The sequence below is a fragment of the Apium graveolens genome, chromosome 9 (assembly GCF_009905375.1).
Source record: "Apium graveolens cultivar Ventura chromosome 9, ASM990537v1, whole genome shotgun sequence".
NCBI lineage: Eukaryota > Viridiplantae > Streptophyta > Magnoliopsida > Apiales > Apiaceae > Apium > Apium graveolens.
In genome coordinates, this window is record NC_133655.1 from 136,248,967 (window position 1) to 136,264,339 (window position 15,373).

Below are 15,373 nucleotides of genomic sequence, written 5' to 3' on the forward strand. Positions count from 1 at the left end.
TGTTGTTCTTCACTATGAACAACTTAATCTATGTCAGAGGTTGTCTTAGATTCTTCTTTTATCTTCTTTCTTTTTAGAGTTTCAACAGTTTCATCTTCTGTAACTGTATCATCAAAAACCTGAACCATTTTGCACACAGGTTTCATCAGAATTTGAGGAATCTTCATCTCCTGCTTCTTTGTTGGTTCATCAATCTTTCCTTTCCCTTTTATCTTGGGATCAATTTCAACTTGTGATCTTGTCTTGGGCTTTGAAGCCTCAGAACTTGTAAAGCATAATGTAATGTAACATGTAATCGAGGACTTATAACTCAACATGAAAACAGAAACAGATAAACATTATTAAACTGTGAAGCACAGGAACCCTTCAGATGAAGACATGATAAACACAAAGAACCAAATGATGTGATTGATTCATTAGGTCCTCCTACAGATCATGGGAAGAAGTTCATTACTAAGTTCAAGCAACCATGAAGATTAAGACATCAAGGGGATTTAAGTATCAGTTGCATGTATGGATATTCTGACGACTCAGTATGAGGCATTCAAACTTCAACCCGGAGAAGCACTGTCTTCACTCTTTGAGAGATATACAAGATTGTTAAGTGAATTAAAGCTGCAAGGGAAAGTCTACCCCATACGAGAGTCTAACAGAAAGTTTATGTTGACGCTCTCAGTTCACCTGGAACAAAAGAACACATCAATCAGGGAAAGATCAGATTTTATCACTATGTCCCTGGATGTGATCTATGGTAAGTTAAGAACACATGAGCTGGAGCAAGAGCAAAGAGCAATTATTTATGGACCTGCTTCTGTTGACAGTAAGAGTACGGTACTTGCAAAAATCACTGCACTTGTAGTTCGTGAACCAGAATCTCAAAAAAACAAGGTTGCACCCTCCTCAATAATTAAAGAAATTGTCGTAGCTGAAAATACTCATGATGAGCCAGAAGATGAAAGTGGATTCTATACTCAAGAGGAACTTGAGTAGTTGGAGGACAAATCTATGGCATACATGGGTGCAAAATTTAGTCATGTTAGATTCAGAAGAAAGCCCAACTACAAACCAAGGGGTTCATCAGGGAGATTTCAGAAAGGAAGTCACTCGTCAGGGTCAAGCTCCAGAGGAGGCTACAAGTCAAGCTGGGTTGACAAGAGCAAAACCAGATGCTACAACTGCAATGAGTTAGGGCACTTTGCATCTGATTGCAAAAAGCCCAAGGCAGCTAAACCAAATGATTCCTATGAAAGGAAGGAAACTTATGAAGATCTGAAAAGGAAGAATGAGAAGCTGAAACAGAAGCTGAATGCTTATGTGGTAAAGGAAAAAGGGAGAGCCTACATTGCTGAAGGAAAAAGCTGGGATGATACTGATTCGGATGAAGAGAAAGAGCATGTAAATCTGGCTCTCATGGGAGACTCTGCAGAGGAATCACCACGACCATCTCAGGTTCCTGAACTTACCACTATAGAAATGTCTGTATCTGAATACAAATCTACTTTGCATGAACTTACTTTAGAATTGTATAATGTTCATACATGCATGCTTGCATATAAAATGGAAAATGATAAATTAGTTCTTAAATATGAGAGTTTAACCTCTAGGAATGAAGAACTAGAATTGCTTGTAGTTGGACTAGAAGACCTTAAGCAAAAAAATGTGTATCTAGAGTATAAGGTTAAGTACAATGCAGACATAGAGGCCATTCTTAGAACCCAAATTGCTGACTTAGAAAAGAAGTTACAGGCATTTAAGAATGCAGCTCTGACTCAAAAGGAGATAATAGATAGTCAAAGATTAAAATCTAAGACTTCAATAGGACTTGACTATTCTAAGCTGAACCGTAAGAAACATAGTGGCACATCAGAGATAAACATGTTTGTCTCAGAAAAGGTTCCATATGTTATTATGGATGCTGTATCTCCGATATTCATTGAGTCTATTTCAGAACCTTTGGATGAAGTAAGTTTGCTGATCAATGAGGAATTGATTGTTGAAGATAGAGAGAAGGTAGAGGAATCCCCTAAGACCCCTGAGGTTCCAGCTACAAAAGCTAAATCCATAGCTGACCTAGGTACTAAGGTGGATAGAAAAGAACCTGAAATGCTTAAGAAACCAGAACCTATAGTCAATTCTAAGACTGGTGTAAGTGCTAAGGTTAAGACTAAGAAGAACAGGAATGGCAAGGTAGGTGTTAATAAGAAATCTGATTTTGTATCGTCCTCATCTGCATCTAGGAAGCTTTGTAATAATTGTAATTCTGATGCACATCTTACACATGCATGCACTAAAGGTAAAGTAGAATCTATTGCAACTTCCAGTATGCCTGCCATGCCTAACATGCCTAGTTTTCATGAACCTTGTGGTATAGTTGGATGTATGCCATATGCTTTTGTTACCATGTCTGGTTATTTTAAAGCTTTTCATGCAACTGCTAGCACTTGCATCAACACTAAGACAAGCATGAGTAATAAGTACACACAAGACAAGACTGTGACTCCTATTTCTAAGTCTGACAACTCTGTTGAAACTAACACTGAGAAGGAGCCAGCCAAAGTGAAAGCTAAGCCTATTAAGGGTTCAATTATTGATTCTGTTTCTACTCTTAAACCTTCAGGACCCAAGAAAGCTTGGGTACCAAAGTCTTCTTAATCAATCTGTGTTTGCAGGGTAAGGTAAGGAAAGAGAAGATCATGTGGATACTGGACAGTGGGTGTTCTCGGTACATGACAGGAGAAAAGTCCCTGCTCACAGGTGTGGTTGAGAAAGCTGGCCCTATAGTTACCTTTGGAGATGACATCAAAGGATTTACTAAGGGATATGGCAATTTGATAATTGGCAATGTCATCATTGAGAATATCTCTCTTGTAGAAGGATTAAAGCATAATATTCTGAGCATAAGTCAGTTTTGTGACAGGGGATACAATGTTGATTTTAGAACAGAAAGATGTTTGATCTCTCACAGGAAAGATGAGAAGCTTGCTTTACAGGGAGTAAGGAAAGGTAATCTGTACGTAGCTGACTTGAAGTCTACCTGTAATGGAGTAAGCAGATGTTTCTATAGCAAAGCTTCATCTGAACTAAGTTGGCTATGGCACAAGAAGCTCTCGCACTTGAACTTCAAAACAATGAACTCTCTAATCAAGAGAGAACTAGTGAGAGGACTACCACATATAGAATTCTGTCAAGAAGGACTCTGTGAAGCATGTGAAAAAGGGAAATCAAAGAAAGCATCACACAGAAGCAAGGAAATGACAAGTATAACTGAACCTCTTCAGTTGATTCACATGGATTTATTTGGTCCAGTGAACGTATTGTCACTATCAAGGAAAAGATATGCTTTTGTAATGGTCAATGATTTCTCCAAGTACACATGGGTGTTGTTTTTACAAACCAAGGATGAAGCACCTCAGCTGATAGTGGATCATATAAAGAAGATTGAGTTGGAAGCGAAATTACCTGTTAGAAAGATCAGATCAGATAATGGGACAGAATTCAAGAATACATTTCTAAATGAATTTTATACGGAGAAAGGTATTTTGAGACAGTATTCAGCCCCAAGGACTCCACAGCAAAACGGGGTAGTAGAAAGGAAGAATCGTACCTTGGTTGAAGCAGCAAGGACCATGCTAAGTGAATCTAGACTTCCCACCTACTTCTGGGCTAAAGCTGTCAACACAGCATGTTACACTCAAAATCGTACCCTGATTAACAAAGATCATGACAAGACTCCTTATGAGATTATGGCTGATAAGAAACCAGCACTAAAATACTTTCATGTGTTTGGTGCTAAATGCTTTGTACTAAAGGAAGGAATTGAACATCTAGGAATGTTTGATGCTAAAGCAGAAGAAGGCATATTTCTTGGCTACTCTCTGGAATCTAAAGCTTACAGGGTTTATGTGATCTCTGATCAGAAGGTGATTGAAAGCCTTAATGTAACATTCGACGACACCAAGTTGGCAAGCCTGCAAAGAGAAGAGGATTCTGAATCTCTGGAATTTGAGAATCTAACATATGATCCTATGGATATAATAGAACCTGAGATTGCTAGAACTGTGCCTGTAGCTGATTCAGGATCAAGTGGTGATAATGGTGGAAATACTGATCATAATAATCATTCAGGAACTCCATCAAGAACCACTACAAACAGATCAGAATCATCCAGTCATGGTGACAGCAACTCAGGGGGAGCAGGAAGGGGATCTACAGTTCGCACTTAACATCAGGCTGAACAAGGGGAAACATCAAGATCTTATCTGCCTCATCAAAGGGTTTGGAACAAAGACCATCCCTTTGAATTGATCATTGGTGATCCTGACACAGGAGTAAGAACTAGACATGCCACTCAGAATGTATGCCACTTCTCAGGGTTTCTTTCAGAAATGGAACCTAAGAAAGTGGATGAGGCACTGGAAGATCCATATTGGGTTATTGCAATGTAAGAAGAACTCAATCAGTTTGAGAGGCAGAAAGTATGGAAGCTGGTACCCCGACCAAAGAACAAGTCAGTGACAGACACTAAATGGGTATTCAGGAACAAGCTAGATGAAGATGGCATTGTAACGAGAAACAAAGCCAGACTGGTAGCTAAAGGTTACTCTCAAGAAGAGGGTATTGATTATGATGAAACCTATGCACCAGTAGCTAGACTTGAGGCAATCAGGATGTTTCTGGCATTCGCAGCACATTCAGATTTCAAGGTTTATCAAATGGACGTGAAGAGTGCATTCCTGAATGGAGAGCTAGAAGAAGAAGTGTATGTGGAACAACCACCTGGTTTTAAAGATCCTAATCTGGCTGATTTTGTATACTTTCTATTCAAAGTTCTCTACGGTCTTAAGCAAGCTCCAAGGACATGGTATGACACTCTCTCTGAGTTTTTACTTGAAAATGGTTTTACTAGAGGTGTCATAGATAAAACTCTATTTCATAAAGTGCATAAATCTGATTTGATATTAGTTCAAGTATATGTTGACGATATTATATTTGGTTCTACTAATGATGATCTTTGCAAGAGATTCTCTAAGCTAATGCAGAGTAAGTACGAGATGAGTATGATGGGAGAGTTGAACTACTTTCTTGGATTACATGTGAGTCAAAGGAAAGATGGGATATTCATTTGTCAATCCAAGTACATCAGAGAACTTCTTAAGAAGTATAATCTAGAAGATTCAGCTCCAGCAAAGACTCTCATGCCAACAGCCTCCAAACTTGATCAGGACAAAACTGGTAAGAAAGTTGACATCACAAGCTACAGAGGTATGATAGGCTCATTACTTTATCTCACAGCAAGTAGACCAGATATCATGTTTGCAACATGCTTATGTGCTAGATTTCAAGCTGAACCAAAAGAATATCATCTAATAGCTGTTAAAAGAATATTTAGGTACCTTAAGGGAACTCCAAATCTTGGAATTTGGTACCCTAAAGGCACAGGTTTTGACCTAGTTGGCTATACAGATTCAGATTTTGCAGGTTGTAAGATTGACCGGAAAAGTACATCAGGAAGCTGTCAGTTTCTCGGAAGAAGATTGGTATCCCGACATAGCAAGAAGCAGCACTCGGTATCCACATCAACTGCTGAAGCTGAATACATAGCTGCTGGAAGCTGTTGTGCTCAAATCTTGTGGATGAGGAACCAACTCTGGGATTATGGTCTATTGGTGTCAAAGATTCTAATATTTTGTGACAATACAAGTGCAATAGCAATCTCAAACAATCCAGTTCAGCACTCAAGGACAAAGCACATTGATATCAGGTATCACTTTATCAGAGAGCATGTCACAAATGGCACTGTGGAGTTACACTTTGTACCCACAGAAGATCAAATTGCAGACATCTTCACCAAACCACTTGATGAACACACTTTCTCTAAGTTGGTTAAATATCTCTAATTAATTTTAGAAGTCAATAACTGCAATTTGGTCTGGTTAAATTCACTTGTTGTTTAAATTCTATATATTAAGGACATCTGAATTTACATGCCATTAATTATTTTCGTGATTCAATCATTTTTGTGCTTACATACAAAATATATATATGGCTGAGCACATTAATATTGATAAATCTATTTAATTTGATCTCAGTGGAGTTTAGATAATTAATATTTAAAGGGGTTCATTGAAATTAAAATTAAATATATTGCAGCATAATCATTTTTCACAAAAATATATTGTTATCAATTTAATGATAATTTTTGTAGAAATGGTGAAAAATAATTGTGATTTATTGTTTTAACATTTTTTTAATAACTCAATATTTAAAAGATGTTTAAAATAAATCAGTAGCAAAGGATTGTGACTTAGAAATTCTCTAAAGTCCAGTACTCTGTGTCGCCACAGAGACCTGACTTAGAATTTTTCTAAGTCCTGTACTCTGTGTCGCCACAGACTGTGTCGCCACAGAGACCTGACTTAGAAATTTCCTAAGTCCTGTACTCTGTGTCGCCACAGACTGTGTCGCCACAGAGACCTGACTTAGAAATTCACTAAGTCCAGTACTTTGTGTCACCACAGACTGTGTCGCCACAGAGACCTGACTTAGAATTTCTCTAAGTCCTGTACTCTGCGTCGCCACAGAGAGTGGTCGCCACAGAGAGGGATCACCACACAGCTCCTTTGATTATTTTAGATTGTTTTGCTGTTAATATATATACACAATCGGGTTTAGTTATCTTCTATATACACAGCATTACAATCGCAGGAGAGGGAATTTTTTTTTGTTGATCAAAACCCTAACAAAGTGCTGTTGAAATTTATAATCTTTACAGTTTTGTTAAGCCCAGTTAATCAGGAGTAGTTTGATATCAAAATCACTCGTTTTCATCGGTTAATTTTACAGATCGAGATACTTGTCTTTTTAACTGTTTAAGGCCTTGTTTGGTTACTCCTTTAAGGGTTTTCGTCTCAATTAAATTTCTTCCTTAAGACATTGTTTGGTTAATCCTTTAGAACTGCAGTGTGTTTAATTAGAGTCTATTTATTTCTCTTAATAATTCAAAGTGCTCAATTTAATTTGTTTTAAAACTAAACTTTATTCTTATTTTATTTAAATGGCGAATAATATTCAGATTCCAAAAATAAATTTTGTTTCTATTATTGAACGTGATCCCGTGAAAATGGTACATTTTGAAACTTGGATCCATTTTTTAAACGAACACTCAATTGTGCGCTTCGCATTAACGACTAATGTGAAATTGAATGTTGAGCAGGCATGTACACACAACAGCTATAAACTCTTCAGAAGATGAAAAATTAGCTTTTTCTTTTGACATTGATGATGATACCATCAGAACTACAGAGGATGATTTCAATGAACATCTTCAGTTACCTCGAGATAACTTTGATGACACTCCAGAAGATTGGGAACTACTCAGCTTCTTCCGAGCAATAAGGAGCACAATGACAACGAATGATGATTTAACAAGGCACTTCAACAAAAGTCATCTTCCGAAGGAATGGAATCTATTCTTCAATATACTGTCTCATTACTTGTCTCCCAAGACAGCTGGATTTCATGGACTCACTATTTTCAATCAAGTTGTTAGGGTTGCTGTCGTGAATAATCTTCGCATCAACTTTGGTTATTCATGAAGCACATTTTGGAAAACCAATCAAATCATCAGAACTTTATCCTATATGCAAGGTTTCTTCAGATAGTGCTAAATTGAAAACTGTCAGAAGCCCAAAAGACATCCACTCACAGTGACTTAATGCAAGATCATCATGTCCTGTCTCAACTGGAAGTAACAAAGCTACACAAGAAAGGGAACTATCCAAACTCAGAGATTGCTTTCCTAACAGACCACATGATAGATGCCTTTGCCAATATTAATGCTCAATATGAAGAAGAAGAAGAAGCTGAAGATGCATCTATAGCTGCAGATGAACCTCAAGCTGAAAATGAACCACAGGAAAACATTGATCATGAACCTGAAGAAAATGTGAATGTAGAAGCAGATCAATCTATTTTTGAGCATGGTGACCAAGCAGAGGCTGAAGTTGAACAAGAACAACAAGCTGAACCTGAAGATTCTCCTCAACCTCAACCTGAAGCTGCTAGTCCACCACATCAAGCTGCTGAGTCTACTCATTCTAATACCTCTGTCTATAGACCAGTCTTCTCAGGTATGGGTACTTCTTCTATGAGTCGTACTTTTGAAGCATGCTCTGATTTCATTAGCATAGATCAATTACACTTTAATTCTCAGCACACACAAATACTTGTTGAACAAGTTGATAGGCTAGGGAGTGAATTTGGCATGCCACAAATTCATAACCACCCTCTAGAGCCACACCAAACACCGTCATCTCTCCTAGCTCAAACCCTGGAGTATTAGGACCCTATGCAAATAGAGGGCGAAACTGCACTAGATGCAGCAAATAAGGAAGGTACTTTGAGTGAACCCGCAGCTCTGTTTCCTATGAAGCAAAGTAGTGAACATCCTGAGACAACTGCAAACCTCCAGGTATCTTCTCAAAAGGATTCTCTGGCTAAAAAGGCAATTACACAATTACTATATCTATCTTCTCAACAAGGTAGGTCTATTGAAATTCGCCCGTCAGCACGGCATCCTGTAATGAGTCAAACACCTTATCCAATATCCAAGCTCTTGAAGTTTTAAATGAGTCAATTAGAGGAGTACTATTTGGTGAGGAAGTATTGACGGTAACAGGGAATTCAACCATTTTATGATTAGAATATCTTGTTCAAGGTCCTTCAATGGATCAACTGCCTTCACAGGTGTTGGGAGAGAGTGCTGTAATCACTACCAAATCTAGAACATCACTTACCTCCCCAGGACTAATAAACCTGGATGCATATGCGGATAGTGGATCCGACGTAGGTGCAGATCTACAACCCATTGGCGATGAACCAGATTTAACTGGTGAGCCTAAGGGGAATGTATCTTCACAGATATAAGGGGAAGCTGGGGATCAGATGCCAGATATGAAGGCCCTAGTGCTCCCCCCAGAGATTCAAACTCTGGACGAATCATCTCCTAATGATAGGAAACTTGTCTCAGACAAGGATAGGGAATTGCGAACTCCCATTGCACCACTGTTGACCTCCTTAAGGATGGCTCCAGTGTCTTCTGCAGGTACACTTGGAACTCGGAGCTTTAAGAGGAGTGAACTTGTGAAAACGAGTAAAACACATGACCCTAAACCGAGTGATAGAGTGCTGAGCGATACACTGAGAGAAGCCTGTGAGACACCTACCATCCAAACTACACCTATAGATCTATCAAACTATATCACTAAAGATTATCTCAAAGAGCAACTAGCATTCAAAGACAGCTATCTCAAAGAACAGCTGTCTCTTAAAGATCAACACTTTCAGACAGAACTATCTCTCAGAGATCATCAGATCGCCAGTCTTTCCGATCAACTTGAACATCAACAAGCAGCATTCACCAGTTTGCGGGAATTCGTTGAGCGATCTCTCCCTCATATAGGAAAAGGAAAAGCAACTGCCAACACTGAGCCAAAGATCTCAGTTAGCAAGCAGGTGCCGATCCCGGTTTCATCTGAAGCAGCTCTTGCCAGTACTGGGCCAAAGCTCTGTTTCCGAACAGATTTGTCCATCAGTAATAAAAAAAGTGAAAGAGGCCCACAGAGGTGTTGAATCAATTGCTCAAGGCAACTGTCGCCATAGAGGCTGTCGCCACAGGAGAGTAATTGTCGCCACAGAAACATGTCACCACAGAGGTTGTCACCACAGAGAACAAGACAACTATGTCGCCACAGAGCTGTCGCCACAGAGGATACACAGTGAAGCCTTGTCGCCATAAAGATGTCGCCACAGAGGATACACAGAGAAGACTTGTCGCCATAGAGATATCGCCACAGAGATGTTGATTCACTGATTCAATTACAACAAAATTAATGAATTGTGTGGACAATAATTGGCCACCTGTCCATTGAAGTTTGAAAGTCTACAAAGCAGCAATTGAATGTAATTGATTCAGTTAGTTATCTTCTTCAGCAAACACAGAAAGTTTACGAGAGCTCCATTAAAGCTTCACATTTATTATTCTTGTAAATAGAATGTTATGCTGCTGAATTTATTGTAGCTAATCAATACTTTGATTAGATTGTAGCAACCTCAAGGTTTATATTAATAAAACAATATATTCCTCGAATTAGTTTTGTGTTGTTTTTGATTCCGTACTTTTAACGAAGAACTTAAAAAGAATCGAAAAAGATTGTAGGTATCGTATTCAACCCCCCATTCTACGATACTTTGGGACTAACAGAAGTTGACATTTCCTTGATCACAATGCCTTTTGCCTTAGGCCTTGGAGGTTTCTTTGCATTAGAAGCTTTAGATTTAAGGTTTATCTTCTCAGCTACAAATCTAGCTTCTTCCTCCTTTAGAGTCTCTAAATCCATTCCAGTATTATGCTTGAGAAATAATCTTCTAGCAATCTCTTCATCAAGTGTCTGAATCTTGGGATCCTTATAGTAGACAGTAGTCTCCCTTACCTTAAGCTTCAGAGTTTGTAGAAACTTCTGAGAGTCTTGACTTTAAGCTTGAATCAGAACATCAGAACTTGATATCAGATTTTAATTATCAGAACTTGCTATCAGAGTTTGAGCATTCACAGCTTCAGAACTTGTATTCTTCTATGTAGAAGATTTGCTAGAATCAGAAATTAGTTTCTTTGAAGAAACTTTGCTTCTTTGCCCTTGACCTATGCCCTTGCTAGGGTTTCCTGGTCATCTCCTTTATCATCCTTCTTATTCAGTACTTAAATAGTTGAGCATTTGGACTTAACTACCTTCTCCCCCTTTTTGGCATCATCTGATAAGAGTAGAGAGAGAAGAAGTTCCACTGAAGATTGGATTTCATTCAGTTGAGTCTGTTGAGAAGCTTAATTTTGCAAGACCTCATCCAGTTGGGCCTACTGCTTTTCTTACACTTTCTCAATAGCTTCAACTTTCTCTTAAATAAGTCTGATAAACCTCTTTTTGTCTAGCTTGATCTCCATATCCAGCTTATCAGCTTTTTCCAGAAGCTTATCAACCTTTTCATGAGTAATGGAGTGTTGACCCTGAAGAGATTTAGTACTGAGAGCTGTGACTTTAAGTTGAGCTTTGAAGTCAGAATTTGTCAACAACCCATCAGCTTTTGTAATATGCTCTGACAGAACATGAGAGCTAGGAATGAAATCAGATTCATTCCACTTCTTGGTCCACTCAACCCCTCTGTGAGTTTCTTCCCAAGGAACAAGAGCATCTTCTTTAACAAACTTTTTAAGTAGTGCCTCCTTTCCAAGAATTTGAGCTGGAGTGTTTACTGGAACTGACTCTCCAGAACTTGCTAGAAGTTCATCATCTTCTGACAACACAAGAGTGTGTGTGGCTGTAGGAGATTCTGGTACAACTTCATCTGTTTCCACATCCAGAATTGGAGTACTTGGTATTTCAGCATTTAATGGAGAAACAGGTGAAGTTGTCACCTATCCTTGTGGTGCTTCCAAAACAAGACAAATGGAATATTCAGCCTATGAATATCAATTTCAGGACTTAATCCTGAATTTTCAGCTATAACAGGTTCTTTAATTGGAGAGACAAGAGGTGTGATCACTGTATCTTGAACAATGTCTTTAGCTTGAGGTGGAGGTGGCAAAGCTTCAATCACTATTGGTCCTGATGAGATCAGAGATTCCTGATCCCCTTCCTCAGCTTCTTTAGCATCCTCAGATTGAGGTTGTGCCATATGCCTACCTGCTCTCATCTTCTTTGATCTTCTGGATGATGGAGGAGTTGCTTGAGCAGCATCAGAACTTGAAGTTCTTTTCCTTTTTAAAATTCCAGAATCCTCAGCTTCAGTCTATTTCTGAGCAGTTACCTCTTTCTGAAAAATTTCCTTTTCAGCTTCTATTATCACAGGTTCTGATGCATGAACCTGGACTTGCTCATCTTCATCTGATTCATCCCTTAGAATCATCCTTCTTCTCCTTGGTGGAGATTTAGTAACAGATTTTGCTCTTGAAGATTTTACAACTGGCACATTTTGGGAAGTACCAGAGGTTGGTTTGGTAGTAGGTGTTGATGGTTAAGGTTGATAAGATTGTGCTGGTTGGAAATAAGTTCTGATGGTAGGCTGTGGTTGAGAGGATTGTGCAATATCAGGAAATTGGGCTGTATATGTGTAGGGGTCAGAGTTTACTAAAAACTGTTTTACTGAAGTAGGAATTTGAAGGGGTCTTAGTATCTCTTTCTTATTATCAGTAGATAACAAGTCTGTGAAAGCCCTTTTAGCAAGTTTAAATGGTTGAATTGTCTCACTAAAGTTTTGGGGCTTATCAGGATAACAAAAACTGTAAATGAGTTGACAAAATCTAGCAAAGTAAACAGTATTTGGGTCCTCATTCAACCTATCCCCAATAAAACCCAAAATAGCAGTAGCATAATCAAAGTGAGTTTGATTTAGAAGTGCATACCCTATTTGCTGACTCAGAATGGGAATGACATCAAAGTTGGAGCATTTGTTGGCAAAAGCTCTAGTGATTCAGTCAAAGAAGTAGCTTCACTCCCTTCTGATGTATGGCCTCTTCAGCTGTCCCAGCTTGGACAGACGTTTCTCATAGCCAAGATTGGCCATCATACCATGTAGAAGTGACTCCTCAATCTGAGCATTAAAAGTGCAATTTTCTGGTAAGTGTAGAGCTTGTCGAACAGTAGACAAGGTAACCAGATGCTCATCTTCCCCTGTTGTGGAAATAATACTTGAGGACCCAGCTTCACCACCATCATCATACACTGCAGTCCTCCAAAACTCCAGTATTTGTGTTCCTGAGAGTTATTGTGGTTGGGTCAAAGCATACCCAATTTCAATTCGAGCAAGAAAGTCTTGGATGAAGTGAAGATCTGATGGAGCATCATCCTTGCTGAGAATAGCCATGTAGTTATTGGGGACAAACTTGGCTCCATTGAAGATGATGTCCTTGGGTGCCATTTCTGTAAGAAATTAAGTGAAAAATTTTGTGTATGAAAGGTGTTTGATAAAATGCCTGTAAGAAATAGCTTCAGAGAATATTAGAGAGTGAGAGATAATAAGAGAGATTAGAAAATAAGAATAGTAGGTAAAAGATTGTAAAATCTTTTAAATCTCTTATTTATACACTCCACATGACAACGACTATTTTTGTGAAGCATAACAGACTTTTTTTTACACCTAGCAGCATGGAAACAGTCAAAACAGTAATGAGTGGACACGATAAACGTGCAGTAATTATGGCTCACATGTTGTTACCAAAACAAACACGCAACCCATTAACCAAATGATTATCACTGTTTTTATCTCACTTAATTATTTTCTGACAAAATATAACAGTTACAGTAAATACTAAAAGTAAGTCAAGTAATTAAATAATGCCACGTAAGCATCAGAGTTTCCATCAGGATTTGCATCAGAACTTGACTATCATCAGAATTTAACGGTCATCAGAACATGGCTTCTGTACTCAAAAAAATGAATGATTGTTTCTGTGATTCTTCACACAAATACTGACTGGTTTCTTCAGAGTTTAATCATCAGAACTTACATTAGAACTTGTCCTCAGAATTTATGCAAATGATACTTAACTGGTCAGAAACAACTTAATCACCAAAGTAATTTTTATCACTCATATGGAGTGAGAGTGTGTGTATGTGCAAATGATCAGATAAAGATTAAAGTCTGATAAACTTCAGTATATCTTAGAAATAAGGCATAACTAAGAAAAGTGCTTAAAATTTATCTTTAATTTTGAAGTGTACTCTAGAATAAATTTAAGCAAGAGTCCACCTCAACTGTTTGTGCATTTTATATTTTATGCATCTTTTAACATTCTTTTTACAGTGGCTTCTCAATGTAAATGAGTCACAACTGCTATCAGAATTTATGTTGTTATCAGAGTATTTCTCCAGTAATCAGAGAATGTGAAAAGTCACCAAGAAAAATCAATTTGCTTTTCTAATGCATATTACTAATACCATCAATGCACTTGGGTCTTCCCTTTCACATATTTACTCTAGATCTCAAAGGAGTACATGATTTCAATTTCGTTTGTTTTTCTTCAGATAAGTGAGGCTTATCAAGCATGTAGTTCATCCTTAAGATTTACTGACATCAGAATTTGACAGATAAGAAGAAATAGTCTAGTTTGTGACTTAGTAATAAGATACACAAAGTAAATTTAACTAAGATCAAAATTAGAATTTGCTTGTGTTATTGATTTCCACATAAATAACTAATTCAATCATGGGATACATAGTTTGTTAAAGACTACTAAGTCAACATCTAGCAAAGTAATCCTCATTGGATTGAATAGTCACAGAACATTCAAAACACTATCAGAGTATATAGAATCACATCAGATAACAATCAGTATTTAATATGAAACAATTTAAGCACAGATTACATGGAGATAAGAAAATCTGTAATCACTGATCATAAAGTCTGATGCATGTAACAAAAATTAAACAAATTTTGAGAAAGAACCTGAAACCATTCCAAGTTCATTTACCAGTCTTGTAAAAGTAGCTTCACATAGTGGTTTGTGAAGATATATGCTAGTTGTTGATCTGTTGGGACAAAATACAATTACATTATATCTTCCATCACATGTTCCCTTGTGAAATGGTACATAATGCTGATGTGCTTTGTCATTGAGTGTTGAACTGGATTACCTGTCATAGCAATAGCACTTTGATTATCACAGTAAATGGGTATTTTAGAAAATTCTAAACCATAGCCCAGTAACTGATTCTTCATCCAAAGAATCTGTGCACAAAAGCTTCCTGCAGCAATATATTCTGCTTCTGCAGTTGACGTGGAAATTGATTTCTGTTTCTTGCTAAACCAAGAAATCAATCTGCCTCCAAAAATTGGCAGCTTCCACTATTGCTTTTCCTGTCTATTTTGCATCCTGCAAAATCTGCATCTGAGTAACCTATTAGCTTAAAATCTGATTTCCTAGGATACCACAATCCTAGATCAGTTGTACCCTTGAGGTACTTGAAATTTTTTTTCACAGCTATTAGATGAGGTTCTCTTGGATCAGCCTGAAATCTTGCACAAAGACAGGTAGCATACATGATATCAGGTCTACTTGTAGTTAAATTGAGTAAAGAGCCAATCATATCTCTATAGTTAGTAATATCTACTGATGCTCCAGTATCTTTATCTAACTTGGCTGCAGTGGCCATGGGAGTGGATGCATTTGAACTGTCTTGCATTCCAAATTTCTTGAGTAAATTTCTGGTGTACTTGGATTGATTTATGAAAGTACCTTCTTCATTTTGCTTGACTTGAAGTCCCAGAAAATAGCTAAGTTCTCCCATCATACTCATTTGATATCTTGACTGCATTAGCTTTG